The sequence below is a fragment of the Tachypleus tridentatus genome, chromosome 3 (assembly GCF_004210375.1).
Source record: "Tachypleus tridentatus isolate NWPU-2018 chromosome 3, ASM421037v1, whole genome shotgun sequence".
NCBI classification, from domain to species: Eukaryota; Metazoa; Arthropoda; class Merostomata; order Xiphosura; family Limulidae; genus Tachypleus; species Tachypleus tridentatus.
This window is the reverse complement of record NC_134827.1, coordinates 118,193,851-118,216,010: the sequence shown is the minus strand read 5'-3', so window position 1 is coordinate 118,216,010 and position 22,160 is coordinate 118,193,851. Positions and strand designations below refer to the sequence as shown.

Genomic DNA, 22,160 nt, shown 5'->3' with positions numbered 1-22,160 from the left:
CTGAGCTCCCAGTGGCACTGAGGAACGTCTGCGGACTTACAAAGCTATAAAGCAGGTTTTGATACCAGCGGTGGGCAGTGCACAGGCAGTCCATTTGTATAGCTTATGATTAACTTCAAACAAAACCAAACCTTTAAAGTGAACTAAATTCATACGTCAACCAATACGTTTAAACATTTGTTTAAATTTGTAAACTTGGATTTTTTTTGTAACAATAGAATCAGTTCTTCATCTTCAAACACTCAGTGACAAGAATCGCCTAAACCAGAACAGTTCCATTGACACTAGTTATCTCGTTTAATGTTATTAATAAACTGTACAATTACAAATAAAAGGTCCGCGGGAGTTATTAGATTTAAGATGAATAATAGGTTGTGACAAATTTATAAGGGGAAAAAAAAAAAACATTTTTCCAATGGTTTTATGAACTAGTGGAGATAATAAAATCCTTGATGTATAAAATCAATAGACAAATCTCATTTAATGTTTTTAAAAAACAGTCTTTAACTTATTAGGAAAAACATCAAGGTTTAACCTACTGTTGTAACGTATTTTGTCATTTAGATTATCTGATGGAAATAAGGCCAAAGATCAGTCCACTTAGCGAAGTAATTATTTTTTTTGTAGAGCTTACTACAGGGTACGTTCACTTTGACAAAAGTTCAATTCATAAAAAACTATATGAGCAGCAATTCCAATACCAATGGAATGTTTAACTTATAAATAAACGTACTTAGAGAAATGCTTTGTTAATCGATCGATTAGTTTAATAGACGTGATAACCCTAACTACAAACTGAATCACTCTATAAATATTTCACCGAGTCTTCACACACTAGTTTCTTGTATTATACTGCATTCTAGTTTATCCAAATTCTGAGGAATTTCTAGATTATTGCGTCATCAAAAACTTTCTAAGTTTTTTATGGCTAAGCTTATGGACGTTCTACATCTAACGCCACGATCATGATTTGCACTCCCCCTAGCAAACAATGAAACTATGACACTGAAAATAAAGCCTACAAAACTATGTTTAAATATATCATCTCTTTGAATTCAAAACTGGAAAACAAATTGTTACACTTAACAAGATGAAGATACACCATTTTAATCAAGAAAAATAAACGAGCATGAGGAATCCCGGGTTGCCAATTCTAACCAACATTTTTATGACACAGAATGAATCTCAAGCGATCAATTCAGCCTTACACCCACCACTACACTGGTACACGTATGTTGATGATACAATTGCTGGCTTCACATCTACAGATCACATACTTAGTTTTTTACAATCACGTTAACTCGATACATCCCAACATTAAGTTCACTTGTGAACAGGGAAAATACTAACCAAATAGAATTTCTTAACCTCAAGATCACTAGAACTGATACACAATTCAAAACAGAAATTTACAGAAAAATCACCCACACTGGATAATACATTCCCTGGGACTCAGCACATGAAACAAAACAAAAAATTAATATATTAATAAACCAAATAAACACAGCCACAAAACGATGTTCACCTGATAAAATTAACGATGAATTAGACAAAATAAAACAATACTTCATCAACATCAACAAATTTCCTCCAAAAACCGTTGAAAAAGTTATACACACACACCTAGACTAACAACAAACAAACAACAATAAATCCCAAGATACAACAAACTACAAAACCTTACACTGCTGTATACCATATGTTCCTGACATCAGTGAAAAAATAACCAACATTTGGAGAAAAACTTATAACACAACATTCCAGTAAACACCATATTTATTCAAAAACCAGGTACAAAACTGAGGTCTATACTATGTAAAAACTACACTGACAAACACCACACCAACATTATTTATAAAATACAATGTGATAACTGCCACAACTTCTATATTGGAGAAACAAGTAGAAAAGTGGAAACCAGTTTCAAAGAACACACACACATAAAAAAAACATCTTCACACATTTCTGAACACTGCAAATCAAATAAACACAACATAACCATAGAAAACACCCAAATATTAAGTAAGGAAACAAATATAAACAAATGCAAAATCAAAGAAGCCCTGCTTATACAAGACCTAAAACCAGAATTAAACCAATATAAAGGAACACCTTTATACCTATATTTAATAACCGAACATATATTGCAACGCCCCCTACAATTCCGTACCCGTTTGCATGATAAACATTTTCATATAGTTAATTTCATTCAACTTTTCTACAATTTATTTTCGAAACTCCTCAATTAATGGTAATTATGTCAAAACAAAGAGAATTTTCCTTTAGAATACAACAACTTGTTGTTATGAATTGCAAAGTTTCATAATGGGCTATTTATACTGTGCTCACCTCGGGTACTGAAACCCCGAATTTTAGGGTTATAAGCCTCCAGACTCACTGCTGAGCCATTGGAGATCAGAATAATTTTTTTTTTTTTTTTGTTTACGTTGTGTGTTGACCTGTGGTCTAAAATATGTTGGTCAAAATCCTTGTGCTTTACATTTAAGGGTTAATTGTTTGTTTGTTTGTTTTTGAATTTCGCACAAAGCTACTCGAGGGCTATCTGTGCTAGCCGTCCCTAATTTAGCAGTGTAAGACTAGAGGGAAGGTAACTAGTCATCACTACCCACCGCCAACTCCTAGGCTACACTTTTACCAACGAATAGTGGGATTGACCGTCACATTATAACGCCCCCACGGCTGAAAGGGTGAGCATGTTTGGCGCTACCGGGATGGGAACCCGCGACCCTCAGATTACAAGTCGCACGCCTTAACACGCTTGGCCATGCCGGGCCCTTAAGGGCTAATATCAGTTTATCACAAAGCAAAAGTAGGCTCTCTCTATTCAACCAAAACTGGTCACTGTAGTCCATAGTTGTATATAAAACAATGTTATATTTGTAACAATTTTATAATAGGCCAACTGAAGAGTAGCCACTGAATTTACGAAACCGATTTGAGTTGAAGAAAAATATTATATGTTTACCTTTTATTCTTTTGATGTATATTTATCATACATATATACGAAACCGGTTTCAGTCAACTGAAAGTAATATAATATTACATTTTGTTCCATATATGTACGAAACCGGTTTCAGTCGACTGAAAGTATTATGGTATTACTTGTTTAAAAAGGTTGCATCACTGCTGCCTAAACATAATAATATGTGCTGTAAAAGCATTCATGTTAATAAGCAAGACAGTGAGACCTAAGTTTCAACAGATTATAGCTTTAAAGTCTACACACGTGCACTGCTCTGACAAAAACCATTTCATTACTCTAGTAGGAGCATCATAACATAAACGCTTCTCGAGCAGGGTCGTTTAGACGGAGGGGGTGGAGTCGTGAGAAGGCCATGACCATTATGAGGTAGGGGCTGACCTCACCGCTGCCCTCATTAATTCTCTATACCGAATTAGTAAGAATATTTGTTCTTATAAGCATTTCATCTTGTCAGTGGTAGTATTTATTTATTTATTCTTTCTATTAGCAGGACTTACACGACATGGAAATATAAAAACAATAATAACATGAAAGATAAACCTTGTTTATTATGGAAATGTATTTCAGAAGTGTTTTCTAAGAAACTAAATAAATCTTATCGGATAGTATTCCACTTTTGACTTCGTAAAAACAAAATGATAATAGCGAAAGCTCCTTGCTAAAACAGTACGTGTACAAGAATCGACGACTTATGATTTTGTTTGTTGTTTAACTAAACTGGATAAGAGTTAGTTGCAAGCTGGGTGGAAACGTGGTTACACACTCTCAGTGATGGCACTATGCAGCCTAAAACGACAAGAACATCAGAAAGGTTTTGACTGTGATAATTAAACGGTTTCTACTCACTTGTTATAACCTCAGACGTTCGTTTGATCATCCATACTAGTAGCGCACACTTCACAAGAGACCTTATCCCGTAGACACCCCAGAGAGACTGGCGCGACCTTATCCTGTAGACACCCCAGAGCAGACAGCCATATTGATTGTTACCCCACCCTACATCCGGGCCTCCTCTCGGACACACCCTGTCCTGCACTCCCACCTACTCGCTAAAGTGATGCCCGTACTTGCCCTTTAGCTTCCGCGACCCGTTGCCATGGGAACTGGGCCAGAGGAAGAAGGGTAAAAGTACCGCGTGCTTGGCGTAACTAGTGTTGGTATCCATTACTACAGCTACAATATGAAGTTGCAATGTCATGCGTAATAACGTCAGATGTTTTTCTTTTGGTATTGATTTTCAAAATATCAGAGCGTAGGGAACGGTTTCTAATGAAAATGTAGATCGCAAGGAAAATAAAAACGGAAGTTTCTAACGATCTCAGTGAGTGTTTGTCAGTTACTGATATATTAAGATTCTATAATGTCTACAGATATTCCAGTCAGTTCAAAACCTGAGCAGAGACACAAACCAAAATAGTTCAAAATATCCTGTTTTACTAGAGCATTTTCAACCATATCTTTCACTGTACCGGAACAAACCATTCCTCAACCGTAGTGAAACAAATTCAACAATTCCTTAACTGTATCGGAACAGATTCAACCATATCTTTAACCGTAATGGAACAAATTCAACCATACCTTCAACTGTATCGGAACAGATTCAACCATATCTTTAACTGTATCGGAACAGATTCAACCATATCTTTAACCGTAGTGGAACAAATTCAACCATTTCTTCAACTGTATCGGAACAGATTCAACCATATCTTTAACTGTATCGGAACAGATTCAACCATATCTTTAACCGTAGTGGAACAAATTCAACCATATCTTCAACTGTATCGGAACAGATTCAACCATATCTTTAACCGTAGTGGAAACATATATTCCACACGTATTTTAACTACTGTAAGTTTATCAGTTATTCACCTATATTGAATAAATTGGGAAAAGATTTATTAACACACTTCCAAATATAAATTCCCTATAATGTTTTCTACTTTTTATTTTATATGAAAAGGACTAACTCGGTCTTGCCAAGGTGGGTTATTTAATATAAAGATCAAAAGAAACTGTTTTTAATAAGAACAAATTGGTACCAGTAACTAATGGTGAAAATGTTACGTATCAGCCAGGTTTAAAGCTACTGTACCTTAACAGTAGCTGTTGTTTCGACTTAAGACAAACGAGAGTTGCTACAGAAACATCGACGTAACCAGGTAACAGCTGTTGCTAGGAGGGCGTCCAGGTACGGATGTAACTAGTGTGAAACGTAGTTCTTCGTAATGGTATAGAAGAAAACGGATAGATGCCGCCAAAGATATATTTTTTATGAATATGATTATAATAGCATAGATTATACCCTATATATGAAGGCAACTATTGGGCAGCGAATAAAGAACGTTATTTCACACAAATTCGCAAGTAATTACCATGTTGTTTGGGAAACACGCGAGCTTTCACAAGGTTTTTAAAAGCAGATAAATTCTCCTGGCAGATATTCGAATGTTTTGTCTAATTTATATTCTGTTCATCATGTTCGAATGTTTGTCTAATTTATATTCTGTTCATCATGTTCGAATCATGAAAAACATTACACTTCTTAACTTAATAGAACTGTAAAATATAAAATTGTTGAATAAAATATCTCTAACAGCAGCGGTGAGCGTTTGTTTATATCGTTACTACAATAACGTAGAATTATTAGCTCAGTACTCTCTGTATTAAACTAAAGAGAGGTTCTAGCGGTCAAAGTTTCAATATCTACATCACAACTAAACACAGGTTCTTAATTGTATCTTAACACTGTAACTTGGGGTCAACACTTCATTATCTACACTGTAACTAAACACAGGTTCTTACTTATCACTTGACACTGTAACTTGGGGTCAACACTTCATTATCTACACTGTAACTAAACACAGGTTCTTACTTATCACTTGACACTGTAACTTGGGGTCAACACTTCACTATCTACACTGTAACTAAACACAGGTTCTTACTTATCACTTGACACTGTAACTTGGGGTCAACACTTCACTATCTACACTGTAACTAAACACAGGTTCTTACTTATCACTTGACACTCTAACTTGAGGTCAACACTTCATTATCTACACTGTAACTAAACACAGGTTCTTACTTATCACTTGACACTGTAACTTGGGGTCAACGCTTCATTATCTACACTGTAACTAAACACAGGTTCTTACTTGTCACTTGATACTGTAACTTGGGGTCAACACTTCATTATCTACACTGTAACTAAACACAGGTTCTTACTTATCACTTGACACTGTAAGGTCAACGCTTCACTATCTACACTGTAACTAAACACAGGTTCTTACTTGTCACTTGACAAGTAACTTGGGGTCAATGCTTCATTATGTACACTGTAACTAAACACAGGTTCTTACTTATCACTTGACACTGTAACTTGTGAGTAATGTATCGGATGGTAAAGCTCCTTCAGATAATATTTCCCCAAGAGTTTTGAAAGAGGTTAAGGATTTGATGTATGAACCTCTTTCTTCTATTTTTAGAAGTCCCTGGACAGTGGGCAGGTGCCAGAAGATTGGACGTTGGTCAATGTCACTCCTTCTTTGAAGGGAAGTGATAAAAGACTGTACCACTAATTATACTTTAATGTCGTTGACAGGAAGAGTTTTCGAATATTTCATAAAATATGATTTAAAAAAAACTTTAAAGTTTTGTTTAGTTGTCAACAAAGCTTTAGAAAAGAAAGTCTCAGCTTGTTTCGTTCTACTGTTTGTACAGATGAAGATTTGTGTGTTGAAGATGGATGAATGTTATAAATGGGGTTCAGTCAAACTGAATTAACGTCACAAGTGGGGTACCCCAAGGCTAAATGCCGGAATCTTTTCTTTTTTTTTTTCATCAATGACATCGATGAATGAATGGTCAATAAATTACTGAAACTTGTTGATAACATCAAGGGTTTTGGTGTTGTTGGTTGTGAAGAGGACGCTGTTGTTTTACAGGACGTTAAGTACCCCTTGAAGGATAACATTACAGGTTACAACCTGTTACAAGAATTAGTGAATTACATTTCAAAACATAAATGCGAGAAAGATAATGAAGATATATAAACCTGGGACATAAGACTTGTGGTTAGATGGTCATGAGTGATACTGAAGAGGGTTGGCAACACCACATTGATGACAATGAAGATAACTGGAACCAATTATTCATCATAAGTTGTAAAGAAAGGTCTAAAATTAATTAGTTATTTATGCTTCAAGTTGCACTGTCCGAATCCGGTCCACTAGTTTAAAGTTATCACCGACAGGGGCTTGGAATTTTAATTGCTAGATTATTTGAATTTTTTTTTGTCCAACAGGGGGCTGTACGTCACGACCCACTCTGAACAAGATGATAAGTGGGTGTTGGTGACCCATTTTAGATAGCATCCTTTTATTACTTTCTCTCGACAGAGTTACGATAGTGTTTGGTTCAACCCGCCAGCTATATACTGTGTCAGAAGATGAAGAAATGTGAGCACGTGAACCGTGAAACCAGGCCAACTCATGATTTATTTCACTGCTCTTCCAATACTATACATACCAGTGCGCGAGCGTCAAAGTAGAAACCGAAATGATGAGCTCGTGCTTTAAAGGATCCTCGAGTACGTGAGAACTTCCTTATTCACAACCAATTCATGTAGAGGTCCATTTGTGATTTTAAAACGACTTTTATCAGCGTTGTTTTTTTTTTCACAGTTCTTGCGGGATGCAAAACTAGGATTAAAGAGTTTTCTTTACGTGTGGACAGTTGTAACTTTTAAACGAAAAGCCCTGTGATCGTACAAGCAAGTTGTAGTTGATGTAGTTCACATTCACAAAAATTAATTCAATTTTCACTGAGCTCCTTTTAAAATTTTAATTCAACTGAACATTAACTTGTCGGTATTTCTTCTCATTCTTCTTGGGCCCGGCAATCAGGTCCCGGCATGGCCAGGTGGGTTTAGACGTGCGACTCGTAATCTGAGGATCGCGGGTTCGAATCCCCGTCACACCAAACATGCTCGCCCCTTCAGCCGTGGGGACGTTATAATAGAGGAAAAATCCCATTATTCGTTTGTAAAAGAGTAGCCCAAGAGTTGGCGGTGGGTAGTGATGACTAGCTGCCTTCCCTCTAGTCTTACACTGCTGAATTAGGGACGGCTAGCGCAGATAGCCCTCGTGTAGCTATGCGCGAGATTAAAAAAAGAACAAGAAAAAAAACAACAGCAACAAATCATTCGTCTTTAAAAAATCTTCATGACGAAGAAGCATTGTGCATCTTCAACAGTTCGTGTGCCATTAAAAAACACACTCTGTATTTGCCTTTAACTAAATATTTCATACATTCAGTTGGATAATAAAACTTATTTTTTTGATCAACTATCCTTCAATGAATGTTAAAATATCTGCGTCACGAGTAATGATATTAAAGTTAAATAATCTTTTATTTGCCGTTTTTTAAAGTATTGTGAACTATAAATATCTCTTCAGATTCTTGGGAGCAAAACTTATTCACGATAGTAGGTATACCTATGACAAATTTGAGGAAAGGATCTTCGAGGGTTATTTGGCTCAAAGGAATCCTCAAATGTAGTCGCTTGTTTTTTGCTTCTTTTGCGCGTGTGTGTTTGTTGAGTTTCGTGACTTGTTTTTATATGCCTCCCATTCAGATCAAAGTGTGACACACACTCTTATCTTAGAGCTGCAAATTATACATATACAAATTGAATTTTAAGATTATGTTTCACTCTTTTTTTGGGTTAATGATTGTCTTATTTTGTTTCCATTTGTCACTTTTTTAATCATAGCCAGGTGTCTCAAAAGTGACTTGGATCTCTCTGAACCTCTGAGAGGGCATGAGTATTCCAATTTTTTTCCATATTCTTCAAACTTAGCTCCATTCAAGTATAGAACCTGGGTTATCAACAAACTGGATTCCATGTTGTTAATCACGTCAAGAGGTTGGAATATCGACAAACTGGATTCCATGTTGTTAATCACGTCAAGAGGTTGGAATATCGACAAACTGGATTCCATGTTGTTAATCACGTCAAGAGGTTGGAATATTGACAAACTGGATTCCATGTGGTTACTCACATCAAGAGGTTGGAATATCAACAAACTGAATTCCATGTTGTTAATCACGTCAAGAGGTTGGAATATCGACAAACTGGATTCCATGTTGTTAATCACGTCAAGAGAGTGGAATATCGACAAACTGGATTCCATGTTGTTAATCACGTCAAGACGTTGGAATATCGACAAACTGGATTCCATGTTGTTAATCACGTCAAGAGGTTGGAATATCAACAAACTGGATTCCATGTTGTTAATCACGTCAAGAGGTTGGAATATCGACAAACTGGATTCCATGTTGTTAATCACGTCAAGAGGTTGGAATATCGACAAACTGGATTCCATGTTGTTAATCACGTCAAGAGGTTGGAATATCGACAAACTGGATTCCATGTTGTTAATCACGTCAAGAGGTTGGAATATCGACACACTGGATTCCATGTTGTTAATCACGTCAAGAGGTTGGAATATCGACAAACTGGATTCCATGTTGTTAATGACGTCAAGAGGTTGGAATATCGACAAACTGGATTCCATGTTGTTATCATCAAGAGGTTGGAATATCGTCAAGAGGTTGGAATATCGACAAACTGGATTCCATGTTGTTAATCACGTCAAGAGGTTGGAATATCGACAAACTGGATTCCAACTGGATTCCATGTTGTTAATCACGTCAAGAGGTTGGAATATCGACGAACTGGATTCCATGTTGTTAATCACGTCAAGAGGTAATCACGTCAAGAGGTTGGAATATCGACAAACTGGATTCCATGTTGTTAATCACGTCAAGAGGTTGGAATATCGACAAACTGGATTCCATGTTTAATCACGTCAAGAGGTTGGAATATCGTTAATCACGTCAAGAGGTTGGAATATCGACACACTGGATTCCATGTTGTTAATCACGTCAAGAGGTTGGAATATCGACGTCAAATCACGTCAAGGGTTGGAATATCGACACGTCAACTGGATTCCATGTTGTTAATCACGTCAAGAGGTTGGAATATCGACAAACTGGATTCCATGTTGTTAATCACGTCAAGAGGTTGGAATATCGACAAACTGGATTCCATGTTGTTAATCACGTCAAGAGGTTGGAATATCGACAAACTGGATTCCATGTTGTTAATCACGTCAAGAGGTTGGAATATCGACAAACTGGATTCCATGTTGTTGGACACATCAAAAGGTTAAAATGTCAAGAAACTTAATTTCTCGTTGTTCAGTCTAAATGTAAAATTTGGTATGTAAAGTGTATATTGAAACTAATATTTATTTTAATTAATATATTCCCACACTGATTCACACCTTTTGGAATACACCTAGAAATTACAATAAGAACATTTTGACTTCAAAATAGAGGAATATATCTGACGCTTGGATATCAAAATATTGTATACGTGTATATATTGGTACACTGTATCCCGAATTGTAGGATATACTTAGGTAGCAGAATATATCAGTAAACATGATCTACAGTTGTAGGATATATCTAGATAGCTGATATACAATGAATCGAATCCAGATTTGTAGAACATATCTAAAGCTTTATACTTAATCACATGTTATGGAATTTTGAGTACAGTTTTTCTACAAATAAATAATAGTAACAACAGAAATGAATCACGGTGGTAATCACTTGTCCCAATTCTCTATATGTAAAAACGGCTGGTGTGGTTTTTACATATATTTTTTTCTCTGCAAGTGGGTTTTCTCGTCATCACGGATTGTCCCAGTTCTGATTTATAAACAACTTGGATGAAATCTATATGAAAAGAAAGATACGCTTTATCATTTTAATTATTTCACTGCATAACAGTTGTTGTTCAGACACTTTGGTAATATAAACATCGTATCAACCACTAATGTGTGTTTGTGTTGTGGCGCATTCAACCTATTGGACGCCTAATGGCGCTGGTTGTGGGATATATGATGTGGTTGACATCTGGTTCTGTGATCTTTTTTTTTATTTTCGCACGCACTTTTTTACAGTTTTGGTATTAAACGATTTATGGTTTGCAGTTGTGCTGCAAACAGAGACTCGGATGCAAATTTGATATAGTCATACTTTTATTTCCTGAAATTGTGGTGCACAGCACTCCGCCAGGTGGTCTGTAGAAAGGTCGTATGTTTGTTGTTGTTGTTTTGAATTACGCACAATGCTACACAATGGGCTATCTGTGCGGAAAGAAACTGCAACTTATGTGTGTAGTTCTCATTGTGGTTCGTGAAGAAACACGTTTGACAACCATTGTTATATACTACTCTAGGCTTAACAAGCTCGGTGCGTATAGAGATCAGAGAAAGTTTGTTTTCAGATATTTGTGGAAAGCTATTCAACAGCTATCTTCGATAGCCGTTTCTAATTTTGAAATGATAGACTAGATTAGTGGTTCTTAACCATTTTCATCGTCTTACCCCCTGAGACTTTCCAGTGACCCCTATAATAATTTTTGTAATGGTGAACTTTGCGTAAAGGTAGAATAAAACAAAACTATATAAAGATCCTAATTTATTGAAAATGTTACAAATAAATGACCTTGATAAATGCTACAAGTGCTAAACAAATGCAAAATCCATGGAATTACTGAACAACATACAAAACCTGCTTATTCACTCAGTGTGAGGGTTGATATAATATATATATATATATAATGAGAAAATATACTAAATACGATGGAAACTTTGATAGTTAAATTTTAAGTTCGATGCATTAATATTATATAGTTAAAAATTTTAGGTAAATCAAGACGTTGTAATATATGAAATTTTTTATTCAAAATTAGACAGGTGGTTGGGCAACAAGCATCTCGACGCGGTTCAACTGCCGCACTTTAGTATGTTCCTCATTGATGGGCAGTTACAGGCACTTGCCACAAAAATACAAACTGCTCCGTGATTTCCCCAATAATTCCCAAACCTTCCGTGACCCCGAGAAACTTCAAACGACCCCCAGGTTAAAAACCACTGGACTAGAGGGAAGGCACCTAGTCAATAATATTAATACTAACCGCAACCATTTGTCTACCGAAAACTACGATTTTATCATTACCGAACGTACATAGATTAACAAAGAAGAGAAAGGAGTGAAATACTATTATTCTAGATTACATGAATTAACAGTTCTATGGTGATAAATAACAACCTTGCCCATAACAGAAATGAATGGAATAACATTTTCAGTCGATTGCAGCCAAATAATGATGATGATAATGGTGACAACCGCTTTTTTTTCAAAGTAAAAAGGGCAACAAAATGACCCACTTTTATTTTGCCCGAAGATTTTGTTTTTAAACAGATACGACGGTTTTATTGAACAATTAGTATTAAGTATTTCGAAAAAGTGGGTGGTTATAAATGTAATTAAGGTTTAGATACAAAGTGTTTTATTTTTGTATAGGCCTATATTCTCGAACTTAATTTTTGGAGTGTAGAGCAAATTGAGAGTTATAGATTTGAATAATCAAGTTAACGTTTAACTATAATTAAAAGAAATGGTGCATATAATATTTTGTTTTTTTGAGCTTTAGTCCTAGCGACAGACACTAGGAATAACAAGAAACAAAAATAGATTGAATTAATAAATGGGTTATGATCTTATCTGCTGTTTGTGACAAGAAAATAGTGATTAGACAAGTTATAATGTTCAGATCATTTAAAAAAACACGTAAGTAACAACAATTTCCGACATTCAGAACACGAAGTGTATTGTATTCGTGATAATTAAAGTCTTAACAATAAATATAATGGACGATATTTTAAGGCTTAGCTTTCTTAGTACGTTAAGAAATATGCGATGTTTTAAAGCTTAGGTTTCTTGGATAAATAAGAAATTATGCAATGTTTTAAGCCTTAACTTACGTAGTACAGTAAGAAAACATGCATTTTTTAAAAGATTTCTTAATACTCGTGCGAAATGTTGACAGTACATTCGTTAGCTAAAAGACTAATCATTTTATTATGTCGAAGAACTGTATAAGGTAACAAATTATGGTAAACATTCCACTTAAGAGCGTGAGGTATGGATGTAAAACAGTGATTAATTAGAAACTCCTTCAGTTGGTGTTGGTGACGTCTAACAATCCTAAATTTTTTGTAAAAAGATATGTTTACTAAACGTAAGAACAGATTGCACTATTTTTTTCACAACTTTCTGAGGAAGGTAACGTAAACAACACTGCGGGAGCAGAAGTCTGCATCGCTCCCTTCACCTCTTTTTTTTTTTCCATGTGTATATGTGTTGAGGGGGTTAATCCAGAAGACAGTTGTTGTCACCGATCTTTCATCTACATTTTAGACGTCACTATATATAGGATGTACGTAATGTAGGAGACAACGCCCTCTAGAAGCTTTTGCAAAACTAACTATGTATTCGAGAATGTACAGTTAATTACAATTCAACGAGAATGTTCGAGAACTATTTTAATATTTTAAGAACTAGCGGCATGCCATAGTATTAGCATACTGATGGAACTTTGTAGAATCAGAAACTTTCCCCCTTTAAAACATTCTACGTACAAGCATAAGTACAGACAATATTACAAAGCACGTGACGTTCTAATATAAGAGTATTACGAGACGCGTTTGCTGATCATGTGTAAGGTTTGATTTTCTACAGAGGTTGAATCATATGTTAATAGTAAAAATACAAATACTGGTTGTCTTGGGCATAACACTGGTAAGATAACTCATCTTAAATCTGGTGGCTGAGAAGTCTAGTGAGTGTTGTTAGATCATGTGGTTAACGAATGATATTATGGTTCACATGTGTGGTGAGTGTTGTTAGATCGGGTAGTTAATGTATATTATGGTTCACAAGTGTGGTGAGTGTTGTTAGATCGTGTGGTTAACGGATAATATTATGGTTCACTCAGCAAACTTAATGATGATTTGCTTATTCGTAATTCTGTAAAAGGCTATAGAATGGGCTGTTTGTACTCTGCTCATCACAGGGACTAAAACCCGCTTTCTAGCGATGTAAAACCTCCAATATGCCGATGTGCAACTGCAGGCCTGTTATGATGAGCCACTGTGTAAAATATTTTTGTTATTTTCCCATTTCGAAGATTGCTAGGAAGTTGATGAATTAAACACTGGACTTAGCCGTTTAGTAATGTTAAGAACCCTTTAAGGGCTGTATGTGTTAGCCGTTTAGTAATGTTAAGAACCCTTTAAGGGCTGTATGTGTTAGCCGTTTAGTAATGTTAAGAACCCTTTAAGGGCTGTATGTAAGCAGCCGTTTAGTAATGTTAAGAACCCTTTAACGGCTGTATGTGCTAGCCGTTTAGTAATGTTAAGAACCCTTTAAGGGCTGTATGTGTTAGTCGTTTACTAATGTTAAGAACCCTTTAAGGGCTGTATGTGCTAGCCGTTTAGTAATGTTAAGAACCCTTTAAGGGCTGTATGTGCTAGCCGTTTAGTAATGTTAAGAACCCTTTAAGGGCTGTATGTGTTAGCCGTTTAGTAATGTTAAGAACCCTTTAAGGGCTGTATGTGCTAGCCGTTTAGTAATGTTAAGAACCCTTTAAGGGCTGTATGTGCTAGCCGTTTAGTAATGTTAAGAACCCTTTAAGGGCTGTATGTGTTAGTCGTTTAGTAATGTTAAGAACCCTTTAAGGGCTGTATGTGCTAGTCGTTTAGTAATGTTAAGAACCCTTTAAGGGCTGTATGTGCTAGCCGTTTAGTAATGTTAAGAACCCTTTAAGGGCTGTATGTGTTAGTCGTTTAGTAATGTTAAGAACCCTTTAAGGGCTGTATGTGTTAGCCGTTTAGTAATGTTAAGAACCCTTTAAGGGCTGTATGTGCTAGCCGTTTAGTAATGTCAAGAACCCTTTAAGGGCTGTATGTGTTAGTCGTTTACTAATGTTAAGAACCCTTTAAGGGCTGTATGTGTTAGTCGTTTAGTAATGTTAAGAACCCTTTAAGGGCTGTATGTGCTAGTCGTTTAGTAATGTTAAGAACCCTTTAAGGGCTACATGTGCTAGTCGTTTAGTAATGTTAAGAACCCTTTAAGGGCTGTATGTGCTAGTCGTTTAGTAATGTTAAGAACCCTTTAAGGGCTGAATGTGCTAGTCGTTTAGTAATGTTAAGAACCCTTTAAGGGCTGTATGTGCTAGTCGTTTAGTAATGTTAAGAACCCTTTAAGGGCTGTATGTGCTAGTCGTTTAGTAATGTTAAGAACCCTTTAAGGGCTGTAAGGGCTTAGTAATGTTAAGAACCCTTTATGTATGTTAGTCGTTTAGTAATGTTAAGAACCCTTTAAGGGCTGTATGTGTTAGTCGTTTAGTAATGTTAAGAACCCTTTAAGGGCTGTATGTGCTAGTCGTTTAGTAATGTTAAGAACCCTTTAAGGGCTGTATGTGCTAGTCGTTTAGTAATGTTAAGAACCCTTTAAGGGCTGTATGTGCTAGTCGTTTAGTAATGTTAAGAACCCTTTAAGGGCTGAATGTGCTAGTCGTTTAGTAATGTTAAGAACCCTTTAAGGGCTGTATGTGCTAGCCGTTTAGTAATGTTAAGAACCCTTTAAGGGCTGTATGTGTTAGTCGTTTACTAATGTTAAGAACCCTTTAAGGGCTGTATGTGTTAGTCGTTTAGTAATGTTAAGAACCCTTTAAGGGCTATATGTGTTAGTCGTTTAGTAATGTTAAGAACCCTTTAAGGGCTGTATGTGCTAGTCGTTTAGTAATGTTAAGAACCCTTTAAGGGCTGTATGTGCTAGTCGTTTAGTAATGTTAAGAACCCTTTAAGGGCTGAATGTGCTAGTCGTTTAGTAATGTTAAGAACCCTTTAAGGGCTGTATGTGCTAGTCGTTTAGTAATAAGAACCCTTTAAGGGCTTAGTCGTTTAGTAATGTTAAGAACCCTTTAAGGCTATATGTGCTAGTCGTTTAGTAATGTTAAGAACCCTTTAAGGGCTGTATGTGCTAGCCGTTTAGTAATGTTAAGAACCCTTTAAGGGCTGTATGTGCTAGTCGTTTAGTAATGTTAAGAACCCTTTAAGGGCTATCGTTTAGTAATGTTAAGCCCTAGTGCGTTTAGTAACGTTAAGAACCCTTTAAGGGCTGTATGTGCTAGTCGTTTAGTAATGTTAAGAACCCTTTAAGGGCTGTATGTGCTAGTCGTTTAGTAATGTTAAGAACCCTTTAAGGGCTGTATGTGCTAGTCGTTTAGTAATGTTAAGAACCCTTTAAGGGCTACATGTGCTAGTCGTTTAGTAATGTTAAGAACCCTTTAAGGGCTGTATGTGCTAGTCGTTTAGTAATGTTAAGAACCCTTTAAGGGCTGTATGTGCTAGTCGTTTAGTAATGTTAAGAACCCTTTAAGGGCTATATGTGCTAGTCGTTTAGTAATGTTAAGAACCCTTTAAGGGCTATATGTGCTAGTCGTTTAGTAATGTTAAGAACCCTTTAAGGGCTGTATGTGCTAGTCGTTTAGTAATGTTAAGAACCCTTTAGGGCTGTATGTGCTAGTCGTTTAGTAATGTTAAGAACCCTTTAAGGGCTACATGTGCTAGTCGTTTAGTAATGTTAAGAACCCTTTAAGGGCTACATGTGCTAGTCGTTTAGTAATGTTAAGAACCCTTTAAGGGCTGTATGTGCTAGTCGTTTAGTAATGTTAAGAACCCTTTAAGGGCTACATGTGCTAGTAGTTTAGTAATGTTAAGAACCCTTTAAGGGCTATATGTGCTAGTCGTTTAGTAATGTTAAGAACCCTTTAAGGGCTATATGTGTTAGTCGTTTAGTAACGTTAAGAACCCTTTAAGGGCTGTATGTGCTAGTCGTTTAGTAATGTTAAGAACCCTTTAAGGGCTACATGTGCTAGTCGTTTAGTAACGTTAAGAACCCTTTAAGGGCTGTATATGCTAGTTGTTTAGTAATGTTAAGAACCCTTTAAGGGCTGTATGTGCTAGTTGTTTAACAGTGATAGACTAGAGAGAGTCAACAACACCAACCGGCCACTCTTGAGCTTTTGTTGACCAACGAATAATGAGATTGACCGTAACTTTGTAACGGCCTCACAGCTTAAGGAGCGAATATATTTTGTGATGTATATACGAAACAGTGAACCGTATATTGCGAGTCTGACAACCAGACCAGGTGAGGACTCTTATGAAGCAGAAGACTGAACATTATAGGCTTCTGACCGTTGGACCAATACGAGGTACATCAGCGGTAAAACTCGAGGTTCGATTCGTTGTGGTGAACAACGCGCAGATAGCTCATTGTATAGGTTTTGGCTAAGAAGGAAGAAAAGAAAAATCAACATGAACAATAAAGACGTATGGTGTTCCCTTAGAATTTGACTAGTTCTTATCACAATCGATAGAGGGCGATAAAACATCCTCATCTCGCGTTCCAGTTTCGGTGAACGCAATTGTAAATCCTAGTATAGGATAACTTAATAGTAACTGAAATAATCAGGCCAAAATTGTATTCATCAACTGACAAAACAGTTTATCTTAATTACACGTCGAGACCTTCCATTTATTGTGAGAGTTTAAAAAAATCTACTTCAGGGTTATTAACACTAGATGTCCGTAATTTAGTGTTTGTGTGTTTTCTTATAACTAAGCCACATCGGGTTATCTGCTGAGCCCACCGAAGGGAATCAAACTCCTGATTTTAGCGTTGTAAATCCGTAGACTTACCGTTGTGTAAGCGGGAGGCTCCTAATTTAGAAGAGATAGACCGTAAAGTTATAATATCCCCACAACTTCAAGTGTGAGCTTGCTCAGTGAGGGGATTTGTACTAACGATTTTCCAGATGTCGACTATCCTGACTACCAGGTGGCCTATCGGTTGTCTCGGCTGAACGTTTCAGTTTTCTTTATGGTATTGGCATGGCCAAGCGCGTAAGGCGCGCGACTCGTAATCCGAGGGTCGCGGGTTCGAGCCCGCGTCGCGCTAAATATGCTCGCCCTCCCAGCCGTAGGGGTGTATAATGTGACGGTCAATCCCACTATTCGTTGGTAAAAGAGTAGCCCAAGAGTTGGCGATAGGTGGTGATGACTAGCTGCCTTCCCTCTAGTCTTACACTGCTAAATTAGGGACGGCTAGCACAGATAGCCCTCGAGTAGCTTTGTGCGAAATTCCAAAAGAAACAAACAAACTTTATGGTATTTAGAATGGGCAAAATATTTATTTACGAGCATTTTAACTTAAATATATATTAAGCAATAAGTAACGTTTTGTGACTTATTTAAACTGTAGTTAAACATGAGATGTGTGTTATTTCTTTCTTTCTGACAAGGTTAATAACATTCTCATAAGAAGTGATGATGGAGAGATTCACCCTCAGCGTTCTAATATGTGGACATTGCTTCATGTCATTAAACCTTCTTATGCTCAGTGTTAGGGATTTCCCCACAAATACCAAAACGATACAACAAATGTCATCGTTTCTTTTGAAAGGACCGGTTTTTGTTGTGTTAATGTAAGTTGGTATAAATTGTTTTAAAACATCTCGCATCAGATTTGCAACTAACCGCCTACTTCAGATATAAAAATATCTGAAATATCATTAGCGTTCGGGATATCCTCTGTGGAGTAGAGGATATCCTTTTTAATGTCAGGGATATCCTCTGTGGAGTAGAGGATACCCTTTTTAATGTCCGGGATATCCTCTGTGGAGTAGAGGATATCCTTTTTAATGTCCGGATATCCTCTGTGGAGTAGAGGATACCCTTTTTAATGTCCGGATATCCTCTGTGGGTAGAGGATATCCTCTGTGGGATATCCTCTGTGGAGAGGATACCCTTTTAATGTCCGGGATATCCTCTGTGGAGTAGAGGATATCCTTTTTAATGTCCGGGATATCCTCTGTGGAGTAGAGGATACCCTTTTTAATGTCCGAGATATCATCTGTGGAGTAGAGGATACCCTTTTTAATGTCCGGGATATCCTCTGTGGAGTAGAGGATACCCTTTTTAATGTCAGGGATATCCTCTGTGGAGTAGAGGATACCCTTTTTAATGTCCGGGATATCCTCTGTGGAGTAGAGGATATCCTTTTTAATGTCCGGGATATCCTCTGTGGAGTAGAGGATATCCTTTTTAATGTCCGGGATATCCTCTGTGGAGTAGAGGATACCCTTTTTAATGTCCGGGATATCATCTGTGGAGTAGAGGATACCCTTTTTAATGTCCGGGATATCCTCTGTGGAGTAGAGGATACCCTTTTTAATGTCCGGGATATCCTCCAGAGTATCCGAAACAATAAGTATCGTACAGTGTACACTGTACGTTCTTTCTCATGTGCGAATCAACTGAGAAATTAGTACGTTCAGCAAGTACACTCTGAGAGGTTTCCATCAGCAAGTACACTCTGAGAGGTTTCCATCAGCAAGTACACTCTGAGAGGTTTCCATCAGTAAGTACACTTTGAGAGGTTTCCATCAGCAAGTACACTCTGAGAGGTTTCCATCAGCAAGTACACTCTGAGAGGTTTCCATCAGCAAGTACACTCTGAGAGGTTTCCATCAGTAAGTACACTCTGAGAGGTTTCCATCAGCAAGTACACTCTGAGAGGTTTCCATCAGCAAGTACACTCTGAGAGGTTTCCATCAGCAAGTACACTCTGAGAGGTTTCCATCAGCAAGTACACTCTGAGAGGTTTCCATCAGCAAGTACACTTTGAGAGGTTTCCATCAGCAAGTACACTCTGAGAGGTTTCCATCAGCAAGTACACTCTGAGAGGTTTCCAAACTGTGGTGTTAATTTTGTTTTGATGTCAAGTTTAAGAAACCGGCCTTCACACTCTAGATATATATATTAAAGTTTTAAAAAATATATTTTAACCAACGTTTGTCTTTGTCAGGGTTAATATACACAACTGTTTGATACCACTGTTCTTTATTAAAGTTATGCGTTCAAAATACATGTATATAATAGTTCAATAAGATTATTAAATAAATTTAAAGTAATAATGAAACATGACTGGAAAGACCAGATGAGTAGCGAACCAATAGGATTTGAAACTGTAAAACTTCTATTGAAAATCAATGACACTTACACTTATTACACCTTTATTACGTGGCTATCACAGAATAGGCTTACTTACACTTATTACACCTCTGTTATTAAAGTTTTGTTTCAATACTGTGATTTAACACGTTAACTTACAGTTATTAAAGTTTTGTTTCAATACTATGATTTAATACGCTAACTTACCACTATTGTTAAGGTTTTTTTTTCAATACTGTGATTTAACACGTTAACTTACAGTTATTAAAGTTTTGTTTTGAGAACTGACATTTAACAAATTTACCATAATTCGTGTTTTGCACGTGACATGTTCAAACTCTGAGCAGCGAACTTTATCAAGGTTTATCTTTCCAAACTTAACCAAAAGTCATGAATTATGTGAGGCGTTTATCTGGGAGATCTCTTGAAGCGTCCTTTCTGGACTACATGGTTTTACTTAATACCTACTTGCGTTACACATGATAGAATAAATGTGACCTGACCTGACCTACGTGACTGAGTCGAAGTTGAGGCATTGAACAAGTCACAAATCTGGTAAAACATTTATCAAAATGACTGTTTGTAGTACCCTTCCTGAATCCTAAATAAGAAATACATCATGGTTCAACGTTTTATGTGTCAGCTCTTGCTGGGAACTGCTTGCCAACTTGTCAGTGTTCTATACCGTACCAATGTCTTTTTGTTTGGAACACAAAGCATCGTACCCTGTTTATTTTATTAAATAATTCTGCTAGCTAACCTGTAAATCTTCTTTTCAATACCGAAAATTATTTTAAACAAATCCCTAAACTAACTAAAACTAATTTGTGAGATAGTTTACTGATTCCTGTCGTTGTTTATAATATTTTAATAACTAAATCTAATTTGTGAGGTAGTTTACTGATTCCTGTCGTTGTTTATAATATTTTAATAACTAAATTTAATTTGTCAGATAGTTTACTGATACCTGTCGTTGTTGGTTAAATAACAGATTGTAATATTTTAATAACTAAATCTAATTTGTGAGTTAGCTTTCTGATTCCTGTCGTTGTTGGTTAAATAACAGATTGTAATATTTTAATAACTAAATCTAATTTGTGAGATAGCTTTCTGATTCCTGTCGTTGTTGGTTAAATAACAGATTGTAATATTTTAATAACTAAATCTAATTTGTGAGATAGCTTTCTGATTCCTGTCGTTGTTGGTTAAATAACAGATTGTAATATTTTAATAACTAAATCTAATTTGTGAGATAGTTTACTGATTCCTGTCGTTGTTGGTTAAATAACAGATTGTAATATTTTAATAACTAAATATAATTTGTGAGATAGTTTACTGATTCCTGTCGTTGTTGGTTAAATAACAGATTATAATATTTTAGTAACTAAATCTAATTTGTGAGATAGCTTTCTGATTCTTGTCATTGTTGGTTAAATAACAGATTGTAATATTTTAATAACTAAATCTAATTTGTGAGATAGCTTTCTGATTCCTGTCGTTGTTGGTTAAATAACAGATTGTAATATTTTAATAACTAAATCTAATTTGTGAGATACCTTTCTGACTCCTGTCGTTGTTGGTTAAATAACAGATTGTATTATTTTAATAACTAAATCTAATTTGTGAGATAGTTTACTGATTCCTGTCGTTGTTGGTTAAATAACAGATTATAATATTTTAATAACTAAATCTAATTTGTGAGATAGCTTTCTGATTCCTGTCGTTGTTGGTTAAATAACAGATTGTAATATTTTAATAACTAAATCTAATTTGTGAGATAGCTTTCTGATTCCTGTCGTTGTTGGTTAAATAACAGATTGTAATATTTTAATAACTAAATCTAATTTGTGAGTTAGCTTTCTGATTCCTGTCGTTGTTGGTTAAATAACAGATTGTAATATTTTAATAACTAAATCTAATTTGTGAGATAGCTTTCTGATTCCTGTCGTTGTTGGTTAAATAACAGATTATAATATTTTAATAACTAAATCTAATTTGTGAGATAGCTTTCTGATTCCTGTCGTTGTTGGTTAAATAACAGATTCTAATATTTTAATAACTAAATCTAATTTGTGAGATAGTTTACTGATTCCTGTCGTTGTTGGTTAAATAACAGATTGTAATATTTTAATAACTAAATCTAATTTGTGAGATAGTTT

The 22,160-nt window shown here is 36.0% G+C and overlaps 1 protein-coding gene and 1 long non-coding RNA gene across 3 annotated transcripts in view; one reads left to right on the top strand and one right to left on the bottom strand.

Annotated features, from left to right (window-relative positions):
* LOC143247854 (uncharacterized) overlaps positions 1-4,104 on the bottom strand; it is a 29,114-nt gene extending 25,010 nt beyond the window's left edge. The window contains exon 1 of the long non-coding RNA XR_013026729.1: positions 3,851-4,104. This is a non-coding gene — a long non-coding RNA (uncharacterized LOC143247854). The remainder of the gene's footprint in view (positions 1-3,850) is intronic.
* Positions 1-22,160, top strand: part of LOC143247856 (uncharacterized) — a 393,539-nt gene that overhangs the window by 198,515 nt on the left and 172,864 nt on the right. The window lies entirely within an intron of this gene.